An 18,092-nucleotide genomic window follows, 5' to 3' on the forward strand; every position below is an offset into this window, starting at 1 on the left:
TGTAGGAGATGTTCCTGGTGTCCCAGAGGGAATTGTGCATGGCTTTGGGGACAGTGGTGCAGATGGAGCCCAGGTCACTGAGGGCCAGGTTGAGCAGGAAGAAGAACATGAGCGTGTGCAGGTGGTGGCCGCAGGCTACGGCGCTGATGATGAGGCCGTTGCCCAGGAGGGCAGCCAGGGAGATGCCCAGCAAGAGGCAGAAGTGCAGGAGCTGCAGCTGCCGTGTGTCTGCCAATGCCAGCAGGAGGAAGAACCTGATGGAGCTGCTGTTGGACATTTGCTGGGGCTGCACATGGGGACCTGTTCATGGAGAAAGGACAGTAAAGACTTAGGGGAGGTACCTGTAAATAAAATCAAGGCCATTTCCCATACATCCTCCTCGGTAACACACAGACATTGTCTTTAATGTTTAAGAGTTCTGAGGTTTTCTTTATAAGCTCCCCCCATGTCTCTGCTGGTTGTTTTGGATATAAAAACATAAGCATGTCTGAGGTCCTCAGGGAGAACAGATTGAGTTCCCTGGGTCAAGATGATGAATGCAGACTGAGGAGAGATGATCTGTAATGCTGACCTGTTCAGAGTTTCTTTGGGCTTTAACCTTTCTCTGGTGGAAGGTGACCACCTTCTTATGCTTCCCTTAAAATGCCACCACCTACTGCTGGGAGCAGATGGATCCACCACAGCCCAGCTCCACATTTGTACCCAAGGACTCACTTTGCTCATTTCACCAACCCGGCAGCATTTTCTGTGTCACAACACCTCTGCCTTTCCCCATCAATCTTATAACTCAGAAATGCTCCAGGACAGGTTTGCACCCTGGATTGAAGCTCCCAGCTTGGACTGAAATCTCAGGGAGACTCCCAAGTGTCCTTATGTTGGCATTGGATGAAGGAAGATGCAGCTCCTTCCCTGGCTGCACTGACAGCATTGCCCAGAGCCGGGCACTGGGGACAGCGTCACCCTAAGCCAGCTGTGCCCCCTGCCAGACCCCCCCGTGCCCGGCAGCTTCTCCCAGCCCTGCGCTCTGCAGAGGGAACTGGGCCCAGGGCTGCAGAGCTGCCCCACAGCTCTGCTGCAGCTCTGCCTGCACAGGAGGGGCTGCACGCCTTGGAGCCCCAGCCCTGAGGGCAGAGGCTGGGCTGGGGCACAGGAGGGAGGGGGCTTGTTCAGAGGGAGGGGCTGCACTGGAGGGGATCCTGTGGGCATCTCTAAACTCTCCCTGCCACAGCATCTCTGGGTATTGTTTTCTCTCATTGCCCGATCTTCTCGCTGCCTCCTGGAGGTTTTCCTCCTGCAGGTGTTTCCCTGTGCCTGATCTCTCCCTGCCAGCACTCACCGACCCCAAATCTCTGTGCACCCTCCTTGGCCGTACAGAACCCTGCCTGTTTGCAGGGCACTGGCTGGGGCAGGTTCTGTTTGCAGCTTGTAGAAAGGACAGCTCAGACTGAGCCTGATGGGTCCAGCAAAGGTGACGCTGGTGCTGTCCATGGGCAGAGTGACTGAAAGCACATTAGAGATATCCTGTGAATCTATTGATCGCTAAAACCAACAGTTTGGATATCTCAGGGACTTGAAGAATATAATGATTAGCAATTCATACTATCTTTAATATTTAACCCTCCCGTCCTGACATTCTCCAATATTAGGAAACTGAATACTGGAACTCTTAGTAAATTTCCTCACTTTTATTAAAAAGCTTGTCTTGGAAATATTCTATGACTTATTAGAACCTCTCAGCATGTCAGAGCTTCATGAGCATTTCTCCTCCTTTGCACCAGAAATACCCAGAGTTCTACTCATAGAGTCTGTAGGCATTGGGATGTTCCAGCTTTAGGAGATGGCTGCAGGAGCTGCAGCTGCATTGTCCTGCAGTCAGAGGTTCCTGTGCAAAGGACTGGCTGTGATTGTGCCCCAGGCACTTCTCAGCACCTCCCCAGCCCTGACTGATTGAAGCTCTCTGTGCCTCTGTGCTGTGCCCGGGATGGCTGCAGGCAGTGCCCCAGCCCTGCTGGGCTGGCAGAAAAGCTGCTCATCGAGAGAAATGTGCTTTGGAAGCTCTTCTTGGTTACCAAGAACTGCCTATGTGGCATGAGCCCAGCCCAGCTCAGCAGCACAGACACAGCACAAAGACTTTAATGAGCCTCTGGGGCTTTGTGCTCAGTCCCTGAACATCAGTCCCTGAGAGGGAGCTGAAGAAACCTCTCCAGAACTCCAAGTCAGACTCCAACTCCAAAGTTTCTTGGACTTTTAATGGGTTCCACTGAGGGACACAACTGAGAAAGTGTCCCTGGGCAGAGCAGAGAACTGCAGGCAGTGATGACAGGTGGGGACAAAGAAAAGCCGAGTCTTGGTGTTCTGGGGCACATCAGTGTCTGAGCCACCAAGGGCTGGGAAGAGACGCCTTGTCCTCAGGCCCTGGGGCCTCCTGGCACAGCCCCAGCCAGGCTGGGCACTGTCAGCCCCTTGTCCTGCCCTCAGCATCCCCCCCTAGCCCACATCCCATGGCCTCAAGGATCTGCTGGAAGGAGTCCCTGGGGAGCCTTGCTCAGGAATGGCCCTGGGGGGTCCCTAATGCTCACAGAGTTTTTCAAAAGACTTTGGGTTTTGCTTTTGCCTTTGAGTCTCTGAGAGGTTTGTGCAATCATGGCCTCCAATTATCTGCTGTAATTAGTCCCTGGAGAGGGTTTGTTTGTAACAACACTCAGTGGGGCTCATTAATGCTTCAGGGTACTTCAGTTATTTTAAGATACTTGGTGTTTCCCTTTTGATAGAGACTCTGTGAGAGTTTTGTGCAATCATGGCCCCAATTATCTGCTTTAACGAGTCCCTGGAGAGCTTTGTACTGACATGTAGTAGGGCTCAATAATACTTTGAGATACTCAAGATTTTTAAGGTACTCTGGATTTTCCTTTCCACACTGAACCTCTGAGATGTTTTTGTGCCATCCTGGCCTCCAGTTCTCTCCTGCAAGGAGTCCATGAGGAGCCTGTGTAGCAGATCGACCTCAGTGGGATGCATCCATGGTTTGAGACACTTTGGGGTTTTCTTCTGACTTGGACTACTGGAAAGGTTTGTGCAGTCTCCTCTCAGACCCTGAGGTTCCAGGGCTCAGCTCCAAATGCACCACAGGGCTCATTAGGATCAAACAAGTCCTGACAAACCATGGCTCTGCCTTGATTTCCCTCTGCTCTAGTGCAGTTCCTCAGAAATATTTCTGTAGTGGTTTTGGTTCGCCAATTTGAGATTTCTTGGAGAATGCAGCAATTATTGTAGTGGGTTCAGTGTTGGCTAATTACCAGTGCACTCACTAGAATATACTTACTCATTTCCTCCTGTGTGATAAGATTAGGAGAACAGCAAAGCAGGCTCAAATCTTTAAGAGTGTATAAGGAAAAGTTCATTAATAGCAACTAAAAGAAAGAGTAATAAGAACACAACTTTCAGAAGACGTCTCCTCTCCCTACAACCTTTTCTTTCTTACTGACAATAAAAAGAGACAAACCTAGAATTTTCAGTCAGTTTAACCCTACTAGAATAGTCTTTCTGGAGTTCACTTAAGGAGAGAAGTCTCTCTTTCATGCTATGGAGACTTCTCCAGAAGAGACACTTCTCTTGTCACTCTCAATTTCCATGAATAGCAACTGCCCAGAAAAATCTGCAATTGTGACATCCCTCCCATTTTTTCAAAGCTCTTTTACAGTTGTGTTTATGGGCCATGTCAACTTATGGAGTATTAGTTAAAAGATGAGCTGTGTAAGAGCACAGGTTCTCCTCATCTATTTCTGAAATCATCTTCATCTCTGAGGACATCTTTTTCTTCTCCCTGTGAAGGCACAGGATCTCATCACCCTTCCCTTTTTCCATGTTCAAACTTCTCATGGGATCACAGCTACTTTGACGTTTGCTACTTTAGCATGGAGGCCTTTGCTGAAAAAGTCATCTCCTCCCCAAATTTTCAATGTGATACAGTGAAAAAGAGAATCTGATGTATCAGTTATATCCGTCTCCATAGCTTTACCAGAGGATTTCAGCCCCAAGATCAGGACATCTCCTCATCCCTCCCATTTGGGACTCAACTTCCTCTTCGTTGCCCTCGGTGTCTTCATGTTGCTCCTCTATGTGCCTGCACTTTATCCTTTTCTCTCACTCGAGGGAGGATGGAAGCACTGAAAGAGTTCATATCTCACCCGGGGCCTGCAGATGGTTCCGTGACCCCAGCTGGGCTCAGTGCTTGCAGCCAGACCTGCTCCATGTTCCCTTTGTTCCATGGGGCCCCACAGTGTCCCAGTGGTCCCTTGCTTCCATGCGGACCTGAAGTGTCATAATGCCCCCTTGGTGACACAAGGCCCTGAAGGGTCACAATGGTCTTCATGGTTCCATCAGGCCCCACAGAGTCATAATGGTCTCTGTGTTCCATGAAGCTCCGATGTATCACCATGGCCCCTTGGTTCCATGGGCTCCAATGGTGCCACAATGATCCCCTTGGTTCCACAAGTTCCCCAGAGTATCCCAGGGATCTTCCTTCTTTCCCAAGGAAAGAATCCAGCCCCAGTGTTGCAGGGGCATCCACCAGAGGCCAAGGCCAGCCAGACTTGATGGTACTGACAGATTTACCTGGGAGCAACCCTTGATATAGGCAATTTTGGAGGTGGAATCCTAATTTCAGACATGGATACCTGGAGGAGAAGGACGGTTCTTTTACATAGGAAGGAAAGCAGGGAACACTGATATTTGAGGGGCAAACGAAAGGTGGCCATCAGAGGCCTAAGTCAGCCAGACCTCTTTGTTCTAATTGCTTTGTATGAAAGCAACCCTTGGATATAGGGAATTTGGGAGGTGGAATCCCAATTTTGGCCATTTCTTTGTAGATAAGAATGACAGTTCTTTTTCATAGGAAGTAAAGCATGGAGCCCAAGTGTTTCAAAGGCAGAAGAGGAGACAGGTGGCTCTTGTCCTGGCTCCCAAGCCAGCCAGGCCTGATTGTCATGGTAGCTTTTGTCATGGAGGAGTCCTTGGATATATGGAATTTCAGAGGAGAAATCTCAATTTTGACTTTGGACTCCTTGAGAAGAAGGATGGTTCTTTTCCATAGGAAAGAAAGCATTGAGCCACAGTGTTTTGAGGCAGGTGAGGGACTGCTCCCAAGCGGCAAGGGCAGCTAGACCTGTCTGGCTTTCATTTGGGAGCAATCCTTGGATGTACGGAGTTTTGGAGGTAGAATTCCAGGTTTGGCCATGGGCACCGGGTAAGAATGGATGGTTTTTACCAATAGGAAAGAAAAATGCCAAGTCTAAGTGTTTTTGAAGAAGATGAGAGGTGGCCACCCTTAGGCCAACACAGCCACACCTTTCTGTCCTGGCACCTTTCATCTAGGGACTCTCCTTGGACATTGGGCATTTTGGAGGTGGAATCTCAGTTTTGGCTATGGGTGCCTGGACAGGAAGACAAGTCCTTTTCATTATGAAGGAAAGCACAAAGCCCCAGTGTTTCAGAGGCAGATGACTGCCAGCCCTCAGAAAGCCAAGGCCAGCCAGACTTATCAGTCCTGGCAGCTTTTGTCTGGGAGCTATCCTTAGATATTGGGAACTCTGGAGGCAGATTCTCAGTTTTGGCCATGGGCACCTGGTCGAGATGGATGGTTTTTTCCCATAAGAAAGAAAAGCACATGATCCCAGTGTTTCAAAGGCAGATGAGAGGTGGCCCCTGGGTGGCCAAGGCATCCAGATCTGTCTCTCCTGGCAGATTTCATCTGGGAACAATCTTTGCATATAAGAAAATTTGGGAGAGGAATCCCAGTTTTGGCCATGAGCTCCTGCAGGGCAAGGACAGTTCTCTTCCATAGGAAGGAAAGCCCAGAGTCCCAGCACTTCAGGGGAAGAGGAGAAGCAGCCTTGACATGCCAAGGTCAGCCGGACCTGTCCAGCAGCCTCTGGGTGGCCAAAGCAGCCACACCTGTTCCCTGTCGCCTTGGTTCCATAGGGCCCCACAGTGTCCCAATGGTCTCCTTGGTTCCATGAGGCCCTGGAGTGTCACATTGTTCTCCTTTCTTCTGTAGTGTCACAATAGCCCCATGCTTCCCTGAGGCCTTGCAATGTCACCATGGCCCCTCGGCTCCCTGCAGCCCCACTGTGTCCCAATGGCTCCTTGGTTCTACGGGCCCCACAGCTCCATCCTTGACCCTTGGTTCCACAGGGGTCCTGAATTTCGTAATGGTCCCCCTGATTCTGTGAGGTACCAGAGTGTCACAAAGGTCTCCCTGTTTCCATGAGGTTCCATAGTGTCACCATGGTGTCCTTGGATGTGCATTGTTCCAATGGCCCCTTGGTTCCATGAGTTCTGTACTGTCAGCAATGGTTTTTCTGTTCAAACAGGGCCTTGATGTGTCACAATGGCTCCTTGGTTCTGTGGTGTTCCATGGTGTCATGTATGGAAAATCACACTGTGAAAAGCCAGTGTTTTGCGGAGAAAAGAAGAAACCTCACAACTTTATAAAAGTTGTAAAGCCCGGTATGTTTATTTTACAACACGCGCCGGACGCAAGTCCCCCAACAAGGCATGCGTACCTCTGAAGACCTCAGATCGTCTTTTATCCCCCTCCCAAATGCATATGCATACAGTTTCACAATAAGTTCATACATATTCATTCCGCGTGACATTTAGCACTAGTTCTTCTTTATCAGAGGAATTCCTAGGTCTGGGGCAGATCGACCTTGCGGTAATTTCTGTTTTTCTTTCTCTGTCTCCTTGCTGTCTCTGGAATGCGGCTTTTCTTTCAGCTTTGGCCCTACAGACCTGTCACCTCTTCCAGGCACTGCACCTAATTCAGAATGGATCCCCACTCCGTCTCATTCCCCCCTTTCCTAGGGAATAAGTAAATTCTTTTACTTAATGAAAACTTTCACAACAGTAAGTGTCTTTTAGTGCTTCACCATGTGCTTTTGACAAAGATGTTAGTACAGCTATTTGTTGTAGCATTCTCCAGTACCAAATTAACAGTATAATAGATAGTCCTAAACTTATCCCAACTAATATTAGTAAGACTACAATGGGGTGACACAACTTATTAAAGATTCTATTCGCAGTTGGTGACCACCCAAAGATCACATCCAATAATCTTAACAAAATTACATATACAGAGATTAGAATGGTTTCTACTAGACAGAATAACATCATTGCTATCAATTTGTACAGCAGCACAAGCAGTTCTCAAGCATACCCTCTTTTCCAGTATATACGAGCACAGTTTTCTGGTCAGTGACTGGATGGACTTTGAAGGGACAAATACTCTGTTCAGTGTCCAAACACACATCCTGAGCATTAATGGTATTGCTTTCGCAAATGAATCCCATCTGTTCTCTAGTAATGCAGGATTCTAAGTTTACTGTCTGCCACTTTCCATTCATCTTTCGTGCCCATACTCTATGTTCTGAAGGATAGAGTATTGTTTTTTCATGGTTTGATCCTAGAGCAATGATGGGATGGACAACATAAACAGTGGCATTATGTATGGTAAGCACAAAGGCAGTTGCCACATTAGAAACAGGATCATAGGTGAAATTCACCATAGTCTGCCAGGTTTGAAACTTCCTTTCAACATCAATTGCATTATCCCACACAATTTCTTGAATTTTAGCTGGAAAATTACCTTCACCCCTTTCCCATATGATCAGAGCTGCTGTTGCTTGTATCCATAACTGTGCTTGTATACAACTGAAAGCTAAAGACACATTATCTTGTACTATACTAAGTGTTTCTACTATCAACTTGTGGTCTTGGTCCCCGGCCTTTTCATACTTCCTTACTTTGGCAGTACTTTTGAAATCTGTCACTGGCTAGTTCCTAATGCCAATAGAGATTACTATAAAGGCTGCTTCAATTTTGTTAGGCTACCTGCTGCAGTGGCCAGTTTATTCACCAGTATTTCTGAATCAATTCCATTTAAAACTCCTAATTTTGTCCCTAATATACCAGTTAGATGTTTGTTATGGGGAACAGGAACTGCTTTCTGTTTATGACCATCCCTCCCTGCCAGAGGGATGTGCTGGCTCACACTGCAAATTCAGACACACTTCACAAGTGTATCTGACAGAGGTTTAGGTCATATTTGAGGCAGATGTTTGTTCTGAAATGTAGAGACCTCAGGAATCTCACTCCCCCTCCAGAGCACCTTGATTTCCCAGATGTGTGGCAAGCAGGAATGTCTCTCCTGGTCTACGAAACTTCACCCACCTTGCCCCTAGCTTCAGGTCCAAGCCTCAAGTAAATAATGAAGGGAAAGTCTAAGAGAAGAGCCTAAATTCATTTGCAGTGCCTCAGAAGAAACTGGGACCAGGTTTCTGCTACTTGAAACACTCAGCACAAAAGTGATGCTCAAAATCCTACAGCCTGCTGCTGAGCTCTGAGGGGGGTCTCTCTCTACCTCTTTTAAGCAGAATCCAGCCGCCTCAGACTGGGACAATCACTGATCCAAATCTCAGTAGGAAAAGGGATAGCTATAAATAAAGAAAATCACCTTTCTTGCTTGGGTTAATTTACCACCTGCAGTTCAGCACCCTTTACCAGTCATTGCCTGAGTGTTCAGCCAACCGGCTTGGAAAATGACCTAAGGAGCTGTTGTTCAGTCACATTCTTTAAGCTACCCTATTGATGACCTGGCACCCTACTTTGATTTCTTCTCCTCTGATTCCTTGAAGTGTGCACAGTTCCTGTTCTTGCCATTCTTGCTCCTCACATATCTGATTCTCGTGGATGACTACAGTAGATATGTTTAAATCTTTTATCTCAGAAGGTTTTCCTATGATCCAGTATACTGATTAAATGCCAGGGACCAAGGCCATTTAGCATTACTTTGAACAGAGGTACTCTCAAGTTCTGAAACTTCAGTTATGATTACACACAATACAATTCTACAAACTAAAATATGAGCTACTCCCGACCGCAATATACTCATTTTGCCCGAGTAAGTTTTAATCTCAGTTCATTGTCTCCTGGCGTCACTCCTGAAGGGGTTTCTGGGCCTTCTTCACCCGAGAGTGATGGATCCAGGCATTCTGCTCCTTGATTTTGATTGCAGTGAAGGTGGTGAAAAGTACTTGCAGTGGTCTCTCCCACTGTGGTTCCGAAGTCTTCTCTGTAAGAGACTTAACATATACATCATCCCCAGGCTATCTAACTCCCTACTCCGAGTTCCAGCCACATGTTTCTCAATTACTCTGAGCTGTTTGCTTAATTCCACCATGTAGGTGGACATTCTGGACATTCCCTTTGTGTTCTATATGGTCTTCTATAAGGCATTCCAAAAGGACTCAGCATTCCTTTAGCTCAAGGTTTTAGTTTGAATTTGCAATATTGCTAGTGGAAGAGCTTGGGCTAGGGTAGATTAACTTCTTGCCCCAGTCTTATGATTTGCTGCTTAATCAAATGATTCATTCTCTTCACCTGGCCGCTTGATTGGGGGTGGTATGGGGTGTGAAGTTCCTGATCTGTGCCCAGATGGCTACTAATCTGTTGCACTATTTTGGAAATGAAATGTGATTCTTTATTTGAGGATATAGTGGCTGGAACTCTGAAGCGTGGTATTATTTCTTGTAAAAATAATCTGGTCACCTCTTGAGCTTTGACAGTTCTGGTGGGGAATGTTTCTGGCCACCCTGAAAATGTATCTATCAATACCAGTAAGTACTGATACCCCCCTTTCCTTGGGAGTTCTGAAAAGTTAATTTGCCACTGCTGTACAGGCCTATGGCCTCTCCCAGTCTGACCTAGTTTTGGCCGGGGGGTATTTTGGGGTTAGTCTGGAGGCAAGGATCACATTGTCGGCTTACCTGAGTGATAGTGGCATATAAATTCCTGACAATGATACAATGATTGTTTCAATCAGATGTGTGTTCTAGAAAGCCTGTGGAAATTACTGCTTCAAAGTCAACACTTCATTTCAATGCACTCTGTATCACTCGCAGCCTTGGTCATTTCGAAAAGGAGCCACACTCTATAAAAGGCTTCTAAGTAGTTAGGCCCTAGTGTGTTTTCTAGTGCCCTTCCTTCACTAGTAACCACGAAAATGGGAAGGGATTCCTAGCTCTCTTTCAATGGTAGCCCACCCCTTGCAGGTGTACATCTCTTTTGGTTAGTATTATTGTATTATGGCTTACCTTCGAGGAAAATGTGTACCTCACCCTTTGCTGCTTTCTTTGCCTCTCCATCCGCCAGCTCATTTCTTTCCTCCAATTTTAAGCTCACTCTCTAGTGTGCCTTAATATGCCTTTTCAGGTAGCTGAACTGCTTCTAGCAGCTGGATTTTCTCTTCTTTCCCTGTGAGGTCAGCAGTCCCCTCTCTTTCCAGATGGCTCCATGTGCATGTATGACTCCAAATGCATTCCTTGGGTCTGTGTAGATGGTTATTCTCCTCCCTTTTGCCCTTTCCAGGGCACGGGTCGGGGCAATTATCTCAGCCTTCTGCGCAGAGGTCCCTGTTGGTACGGGTCCAGACTCTATTACGTCTCTGCAGGTAGTCACTGTGAACTTTGCAATGTCACTTTCCTGTCAGTGAACCAGGTCTCTGCATAGTCCGGAGGAGTGTCCCTTAAGCCTGGGCGGCAGGAGTAGGTAGCTTCGGTGGTCTCTAGGCAACTATGGTGTCCACTGAGAAAAGAAGCTGAGTTGACAATATTAGTCACCACTATCTCTACATCGTCTTGCTCTACCATGATGGCCTGGCATTTCAGAAACCTCTGTGGTGAGAGCCAGTGGCCACCCTTTACTTCCAGTGCTGCGGACACTGTGTGGGACACTAGCATAGTCATTTTTGTCCCAGGGTAAACTTGCATGCCTACAATATTAGTCACCACTATCTCTACATCGTCCTGAGCCAGTATTCCCTGGGCAATTCCTTGCGTGGAAAAATAGAAAGAATGGTTTACTTACATTTGGAAGTTTCAAAGCTGGAGCCGACATAAAGGCACTCTCTGTAGCTGGCGAAAGGCCCGTGTGGTGTCTCTTGTCCACTGGAGATCTCAGTTTCCATTGGCAATAAGAGCATAGAGGGATCTGGCGAACAGTCCGTAATTATAAACCCACAGCTGGCACCACCCTGCCATGCCTAAGAAGGTTCGGAGCTCCTTCGTTGTCTGGGGTTTCAGGGTTTGGCATATGGCTTCCCTGCCTTAAAGTCTGCTGCTCAGAACTCACTTCTTACCCCAGGTAGATTACCTTCTGTTTCACTATCTGTGCCTTTTCTTTGAGACTCTGCGTCCTTGGAGTCCTAGGAAATTCAAAAGGCTTACCGTCCAGGCTTCTCTTGCTTCCCTCATCCAAGTGGCTACTAGAAGATCGTCCACGTACTGCAACAGCCTCCTTTCCTCTTGTGAATCTTCCCGGGACTCTGGGTCTTTGCAAGCTGTTCTCCAATCGGAGTGGGGAATCTTGAAGCCTTCAGGCACATGGACTATGTGAGCTTGAGTTTGAATGCAAAAATTTCCTGGCTGGCTTCGTGGATAGGGAGGCAAAAGAAGGCATCTCTTAGGCCTAAAACAGTGAACCAGGTTAGCTCAGGTGTTAAACAAGTTGGTAAGGTATATGGATTTGCTACCACAGGGTATAAATTCTGTGTTATCTTATTGACAGCCCTTAATCCAGTACTATCAGTTATTGGGCTGATTCCTTCCTTATCTTCCTTTTGAGGGTACTACTCAGTTCTCACTAGTTGTGTTCTTTCCTTAAACTTGATGCTCATGGGGGAGCATCTTTCAGTCTCCCTGGTACAGCAGAGGCCCATACCCTTGAAAACACTTGTTTACTTATTCTAATATCTCCTTACTAATGTCTTTCTTAATTTCAGTGTCTGTTAATGTTAAGCCAAATATCTTTATATCATTTGCCTCCAGAGTAACTTTTCTCATTTGAGAATGTTTAGCAAATTGAGCGAATTGTACAAAAGCTTTTAGGTACACATAGTACACATGTTACTTTAAAGGTTTGCACAAGTATGCCTTCTCAGACTGGCCAGTTGTTCATTCCCCACACTACAACATAAACATTCTCCACAGGTACTAAAGTTTTATTTAAAACTGAATATATGGCCCTTGTATCGACAAAAATTCTTCCCTTTTGGGGAGGTCATCTTTACCCTTCCTCCCTTACCTTGGGAGGAGCCTTTAGCAAATCATATGTACTCATTTTGTGAACTGTGATTGCTTTGCATTTCAGCACGATAATCCTTGCCTGATTTCATATGTTGCTATCTTATGCTGCATGCTGAACAACATGTTTGATTTGCTTTCTCTTTGCCTTGTTTTCCCTTTTCAAGAAATCTGGGTGATTTCTTAAAACACAAAGACATTTCAGCATACAAAACTCTATCCCATTTATCCTCCTACTTTAAAACAGTACTAACAGCAATGAAGTATTATAAATCTTTTTATTTTCTGAGCTGCTCCTACTGGCAGCCTTCTCCCAGTGAGCCCCTCCCAAAAGGGGCTAATTTAGGAACCTCTTTGCTCTGGTCAGTTCTCATTATTTATTTCTCCTTGCCCTATCTCGCTTCCACTCAAACCTTTTTACAGACCTTCACAGTAGTTTCTCAGTTTTCCTCCTATACACACAGCTCCAGGTGGCAGGTATCAGATGTGGTTCACACACACACAAGTTCTAAGACCTTAGGTTCTGAATCCGCTTGACCAGAAACCTCTAATTTACATGTGCCCTAACACTTATTAGAACAAATACCAGCGTTTCTCAAAAACACCGCACTGCAATAATAACTGCACATCCAGCTTTTGCTCACAGGCCATTCCCGTGTTCCCTGGGGAGACGGGGCAGCCAGAGCTGTCCCTGTGCCCAGGGGACAGCCACTGTCACCTCACACAGCATGCTAATCAAAAACGTGATATAGACACTATATTCTGATCAGACAAAATATCAGTCTTTTCTAGTTCTTTCCTTGCACAATCTAATTAAGCACTGTGCCTACTTACACTTGTTTTACTGCTTTGCAAAAAGGCTGTGCTAGTCACAGCCGAAACACTGATATGCCTTCAGACAGAAACACTCGCACCCGCACCCCCCTTTATCTCAAATTCCCTAGAGCCAAGGCTTGAATTGCTGTGAGGGGGGGAATTCTTAGAATTCCTTTAACTCTATCGTAGTTAAGCATAAATCACTGTACTATAGTTCTCCTATGTAAAATGCCACTCTTGTTGCAACAAAATCTTAAAATCTCCACAAACACTACTATACAATGAAAATCAAATTACCACAATGCAGCGGAAGAAAATCACCACACAAAACCACTGGGAAAGAGCATATCTCTCAAAGTGCTCGCTTTTCTCAACACAACATAGCATACCATAATTCAGCATTTACTCACATCAATCTTCTTGGACACAATCAAAATAACATCATACAGTCTGAAGATCAAAATCAAACATCCAAGGCAAAGGAACTCTCTGAGCTCATACTCACGGTTAAAATGTACCAGATCTACACAAATCACTACATTTAAACACGATAAATACCATCACTGACATTCTTCCACTCGCTTCTCTGCGGGGCACTTCTGTCCCTGCCCCCGCAGCCTGCTGCAGCCGGCGCCTCAGGCCTCACTCGGCTGCTTCAAACGCGGGTAGTACTGACCCCCCCGCACTGTAGATTTATTCTCTTTTATACACCATACACTTATACACTTGCACGATTAGAAACACAGTGCACCGACCACACAATGCACACATTAACCATACAGCAACACAGTGTCTGGACATCACACACAGGCAAACAAAACACACACGGGCTCAACACTTCTGCTCTATCAGAACTATGAACCCCCAACACACATACACGGGTTCACCCAGCTCACCCCCAGAGCCACTAGCTGTCTGCTCTATCAGAACGATGAACCCCATCTCTAATACAGCTGCTCTATCAGCTGAACCCAGACGTCTCCGGGTGGTTTACTCCCTTGCTCTCCTTTCCCTCCCCCAGGGGCCCCTCAGTATATACCGTATCTTCCTCCGCAGGCCAGTAGGTCCTTGTCTGTCCTCGCAGGTGGCAAGTTGAGACGATCGGAGCCCCACCAGGAAAAAATCCTAGGGCGCGCCTTGGAGGTCCATCTATCCCCCCTGCCCCTGCGGGGACAGAGAACTCCTGGCTGGCTCGCCATAATGTTTTGCGGAGAAAAGAAGAAACCTCACAACTTTATAAAAGTTGTAAAGCCCGGTATGTTTATTTTACGACACGCGCCGGACGCAAGTCCCCCAACAAGGCATGCGTACCTCTGAAGACCTCAGGTCGTCTTTTATCCCCCTCCCAAATGCATATGCATACAGTTTCACAATAAGTTCATACATATTCATTCCGCGTGACATTTAGCACTAGTTCTTCTTTATCAGAGGAATTCCTAGGTCTGGGGCAGATCGACCTTGCGGTAATTTCTGTTTTTCTTTCTCTGTCTCCTTGCTGTCTCTGGAATGCGGCTTTTCTTTCAGCTTTGGCCCTACAGACCTGTCACCTCTTCCAGGCACTTCACCTAATTCAGAATGGATCCCCACTCCGTCTCACCAGTGTCTATAAAGGAGACAGCAGAGTCCTTCAACTTTAATGGAATAAAGGGAGAGAATCCACCAGGGCACATGCCCATGGAGTTTTCTCCTCAAAGTTTCAAGAGAGATCAGCCTCCTTTTATCAAAGTTCCTAGCCACATGTTGCCCCATTCCTTTCCCCATTGGCTGAGGTACTCAGATGATACAGATTTTTTGAACCCCCTACCCCATATTCCCCTCTTGAACCAGTGATTTTAACCCAGAGTTCAGAAGTTCAGGCTTGTGCAGACCCTTTTCTGTTTCAGGAGGCTTCCTATGAAATGTCTTTTCACATAATTGAGGAGAGAAACTTCTGAGCTTTTTTTCCTTTTTAAGAAAACAAAGAATAGTTTTGTCACTCCGTCAACAAGAAGCACATTCCTATATCAAGCTGTCCGGCCTCTGTAATTAAAATATTCCTTGAAGTTAGTAGAGACATTAAGACTCATTTCAAAGATGCTAACATCCCTACATTCACCCATTGAATAGTCTGTGAAGACATCTTGCCTCTCAGCCACAATGGACTCCTCAGTACACAGAGGTCCACCATGTCACCGTGGACCCTTGGTTCCATGAGGTTCCGTAATGTCACCATGGTCACTGTCAGAGGCTGGATGAGATCAATGTCCCGAGACACCTTGGGATGCTCGGAATGCCCGTGTAGGGCCAGGGCCTGGTCAGGCCTTGGTTTGTGGGGGAACAGAGCCCTGCCCCCAGCCCTGGCCTGGCAGAGCTGTCAGTCACATAGCAGGGGCAGTGTTAACCGAGCTCTCATTGGCTGATCTGTCAATCAATCACACACTAGCAGCTGGTGCCTACCCTGGCTCTGATTGGACAAACAACTGGCAGTCCCACCCCAGGGGCGGGCCCGAGAAGGCTGAGGGGGTTAAAAGCTGGAGCACAAGGCCAGCTTATGGTCTAGATCTTGCCTTCTCCTGGGGTTCCTCTGTTAGCAACCCTGGTATCCCAGCAGTTGGTGCCTATGTGTGTGTCTTTCTATGGATCTGCTGTCTTTCAGTTGTTCTCTATTTCTTCTGTTCTAATCCTGCTTACCTGGAACATTTTTGGATAACTTCACATATTAAGGATTAAAGGATTTTAGGTTAAATGTGTGGCAATTCAGGGCACAGGGAATATTTCTCTGTCTGCTCTGAGGGGTCCTGATCCCCAGAGAAACACTGTCTTTAACCTTTTCCATGGAGAGGACTTCCAAGACTTTTATATAGATTAGAATTTACCAAAGTGTGAAATAGATAATGGAGAGTAGTGTAGTATGTCACTTTGGTGAGAAATTTAGGTTTTGGGATTTTTAGTATATTGTAAATAGGAAGCAAGATGGAGGAATTGGGGTGTAGTCCCTGTCTTCTTTTTCATCTACTCCATGTTCTGCAGTGTTGGTGGCACAGGGTGATTGGTCAAGGAAAGCACAGTGCAGAGTTTATGTGGATAGTCAAGGGATGAGTTATTGGCAGATAAGTAGAAATAATGTACATTTTAAGAGTTAATTGAATGAGACAACATTAAAAGACCTTGAAACCGTGCATTTTAGGGCCATTTTGAGGTGTCTTTCCAGCGTGCTGAGCCTGGTGTGGACAGCAATGCAAAACTTTAGATAAGATGACAATAAACAAGAAGCTGAAGACCGAAAAAGTCCTGTGCATCTCCTTTTATCTGGCACAGAATTGCTACAGGAGGGTTTACCCCATCCAGGGAGTCCCCAGAAAGGCTCAACATAAAATAAACATCAATAACTGGTGCCCCGACAATGTTTGGAATAAGTTGGTTCTTTTCATGAAAGTGTTTACTGAAGGGTGTTGTCTTAACTGGCCAATCATGTGAAATGTCTTGATTAAAGGACCAGTGAGGTCCACCTGTAGCAAACCAAGGTATAAAATAAGAGGATTGAATAAACAGGTGGTTTTTGGCCCTTAGCCTTCTGATCTGAGTCTGTGTCATCTCTGATTAAACAGTGACATTTGGGGATCTATGGGGGCTATTTGGGATCCTTTCTGTGCCTTGTTACCCAACAGGAGCTTCTCTAATGAACTTTGCCTGAAGCTCCCACTCTGCCCGTAACAGAAACCCCTGTGAGTGTCTGGGACATCCTGGCTCTTTGGCAGCCTGGGGACTCCTGGGATGTCACCGTGGAGCCCCTGTGAGTGCCTGTGACAGATCAATGCCTTTGCAGCCCAAGGTCCCCTGGGATGTCATCATGAAATGGCTGTGACTGCCTCTGACCACAGGGCTCTTCACCATCCCAGAAAGCCCTGGGAAGTCTCCATGGAGCCCCTGTCTCTGCCTGTGATATTCCAGCTCTGGAACAGCCTGGAGACTCTTGGAAAGTCCCCACGGAACCCTTCTGAGAGCCTGTGACAAGTCTAATCCTTAGCAGGCAACCATCAGGGGCCCCCTGTTGCTATGGTCAGTTTCCATGGCAACCATCACCAGCCCCCTGTTGCTATGGTCAGTCCCTCAGCAGCTCCATGGAGACCCCATGCCAGGGGTGGTTGCCATGGACACCAGCTCAGGCCTGCAGCCAGAGCCTGTTGCCATGGATACCATTGGCAGCCCCATCCCCAGGCTCATGGGATCCCAGAACCACAGAATGGGCTGAGCTGGGAGGGACCCATCAGGATCCTCCAATCCAACTGCTGGCCCTGCACAGGACACCTCAACAATGCCAGCCTGGGCCTGGCAGCGCTGTCCAAACGCTACTGCAGCTCAGAGAGCCCTGGAGCTGGGACCCTCCCCTGGGGAGCCTGGGCAGGGCCCCAGCAGCCTCTGGGCAAAAACCTTTTCCTGACATCCAACCTGAGCCTGACCCGACTCAGCTGCAGCCACTCCCTCCACTCCTGTCCCTGGGCACCAGAGGGAAGAGGTTCCCACAGCCCCAGCCAGGGACCCGCTCCCAAGGCTGTTGCCATGGCCACCAGGGCTGGCATCAGCTGGGATGCTTGGTTTCCATGGGCCGGGGTTCAGGAATGGGATTCCCCAATTTCCTGCTCCTGCTAAAACTGCTCTGCTCTCGCTGCCCTCCTGCCTCCAATGGAAAGCACAAAAGGCAAAGATCCCAGGCTGGGATAAGAACAAATTATTGGGAACAACAATGAGATAAGAAACATACAGAACTGAAACAATATTGATAAGAGAAGGGATAAATAAAACTGTTTACAGGGAAATCTAAAACACAACTTACTGGGTCTCCCTGGCCACAATTTCCCCCTGCCTGGAAAGGGCACTCCTCTCCTCAGGGAAAGAGACATACAGAGTCCCCTTCCTGACCCTGGCAATAACCTGAGGTTGGAGTGAATGTAATGACAGGGCCATGGCCAGACCCTCATGTTCTTCAATCCCACATCATGTCAAGGGCAGGGGCAGGACGACGGGCAGGTGTCTTCCCAGCATGGATCACAGGGAAAATGGATCACAAGGGCTCTTCTCAATGTGGGTTCTCCCATGGGTAATGAAGATAGAGCAGTGCATGAAGCTGTTCCTGCAGCTGGGGCATTTGCAGGGCCTCCC

This window comes from Ammospiza nelsoni, chromosome 9 (genome assembly GCF_027579445.1).
Source record: "Ammospiza nelsoni isolate bAmmNel1 chromosome 9, bAmmNel1.pri, whole genome shotgun sequence".
NCBI classification, from domain to species: domain Eukaryota; kingdom Metazoa; phylum Chordata; class Aves; order Passeriformes; family Passerellidae; genus Ammospiza; species Ammospiza nelsoni.